Below are 2426 nucleotides of genomic sequence, written 5' to 3' on the forward strand. Positions count from 1 at the left end.
GCAAATTTCCCAATAACAATAATAACAACAACAAAGCAAACTCTTAACTAGCTTCAAACATATTTGGCATGTGCGAGGAATGTGCTAATGTATGTGGAATTGGAAAGCATGCAGCCAGACTGGCGGGCAATTCGGCTGACTGGCATGGCAGACAGCTGTTGGAAAATGGATGTGGAAAAACTGCCTAAGCAAAACTAACAACAACAACAACGACAACTCCGAATATCATCTGGAGTTCATTGAAGTGCAGTGGCCATAGGCGACAACGAGTCGCCAGCACGAAATTAGAGTAGGTAAGTATGTAAGCACTTGAGTGAGTGCTTTATGTTGTGGAGTGCTGATATTTAGCGTGAAAATTGGCAGCATTGCAGCTAAAAGAAAGCTATAAAGTGCAATCGTGGCAAATTTTTTAATTGAAAAGCGTAATGTATGCCCGATAAATAAAAATATTTCCAAGTTTTTGACTGACATTTGGCTTTTTAAGAATTTTGGCAATACTGCAAATGCAGCAAACTTTTCGCTGGTTCTCTGTTAGTCATACGTTTTCGATTATTATCAAAGCCAAGAAGAAACTTTAAAAGTAATTTAAGCGTTACTTTTAGATATTGTCTATTTTTCTTTTGGAATCTTTCCATAAGTCAATGAATCACTTATTTGATGGCGGTGTCCGAATCCAAGGATGCCATTTCGGTGTACTCCTGATAGCTTAAATTAGTACAAGTAATTCAGTTTTTATTTTCTGTGCAGCGTTGCCGAATTTCGCCTACGAAATGTCTTAGGGTATTGAAGTGGTAATTAGTATTGTTTGAGGGTAAACTAATAAAAACTAATACGCCTTAAGAAATTTCGTAGGCAAAATGAAATTTTTTAAGGACTAAGTGCTGTTTTGTCATGGTTCCATATGGGACCCACTTAAAAAACAAAAATAAAAATAAAAAATATACTATCTTCCCTGAAGAGAATAAAGGTCTCCACAAACCTACGCGATTCTTCCGCAACGATTCCGCTCCGTTTTCGATGCTACAGATGTTACTGCTTCTAAAACGCAAGTACGCACACATATGTGCGATTTTATCGCAGTAAAAACTGTCCATTTATAGACAAACAAAAAATATTTTTCAACAAAAATAAATTTCTTAACTTTTCTACATCAAATACATATGTTTTGTTTTCTTACTTTCAATTTTATTAACCGACTTCCAAAAAAGGAGGAGGTTATCAGTTCGTCGGAATATGTTTTTTTTTTATGTATGTTACCGCATAACTTTGGACCACGTCACCGATTTCGATAATTATTTTTGCATCGGAAAGGTAGTGTCTCAGAGGTGATCCCATTCTAATCTGGTTAAGATCCGATCAGTGGATCATGAGATATATATATATATTTTTGTTTTTATATGAGAGTTGAAGCCGTTTTTTTTTTGCTAAAAATTACTTGTTTTAATATTGTAAAATCCTTCTATTGACATTTTTCGTTCTCAAAATGCTGCACTCTGTGATTTCGGCACGACGAAAAGAAGAACTGTGCATGTTCGAATAAATCGCTGCAGCAAAATCGTATCAGTGTGTGGTTCCTCATTTAAAACTAAGGTCGGCATTGTTGTAATTTTTGTCGGAACAGATTCGCACCGACAGAATCGCATAGGTGTCTGGAGGTAACCTTAAGAAGTAAAAATTTTGGCTATGAAAAGTAACAAAAGTAATAATATCTACCAAAACAAAGTATTCGAGTACGCGAAAGCACAATCAGTACTTAACAATGCAACGTTGTCAAATTTCGTACCAATTTTTAAATTTTGTCTTCGCTTGAAAAACGCAATAATATCTAACAAAAAAATATTCCAGTGCGCGAAACCACAAAACTGTACTTTCCAATGCAACGTTGCGAAATTTCGCACAATTTCGGATTTCTATTAGGCATTAAATGGGAAAAAATTTTATGAAAAGGTTGGGCAATAAAAAATCTTTCGGCATTACGTTAAAAAAATAGCCATTAAGTTCATTTTCACATGGAATATTTTAAATGGCGCATATTTTTTGTCATTTCAAATGCCTAGTGGAAATTCGACAGAATATTTTTTTTTTATATATAGAAGTTTAATACCATTCGAAAAGACTTAAGAATCGATAACTGGCTTAAGGAACATACGAAGTAAACTTAATTTCTAATCTAAAACAAAGCACAAAGAAAATCCCACATGGACTTTTAACGCAAACTCGATAAACTCATCACTACAACAGCATAAAAAATCAATTACACCAAATGCGATATACAAACAAAAATTTTGTGAACTAAAACAACATCTCAAAAACTACGCATACATATTTACCGATGCCTCAAAAAAAGATGGTAGTGTCAGCTTTTGTATAACAAAGGGCAAACAAGTCATTAAATCCGCACTATTACCACCATATAGTTCTAATTA

This window comes from Rhagoletis pomonella, unplaced genomic scaffold (genome assembly GCF_013731165.1).
Source record: "Rhagoletis pomonella isolate Grant_MI unplaced genomic scaffold, Rhpom_1.0 Rhpom_scaffold_00013, whole genome shotgun sequence".
Classification (NCBI taxonomy): domain Eukaryota; kingdom Metazoa; phylum Arthropoda; class Insecta; order Diptera; family Tephritidae; genus Rhagoletis; species Rhagoletis pomonella.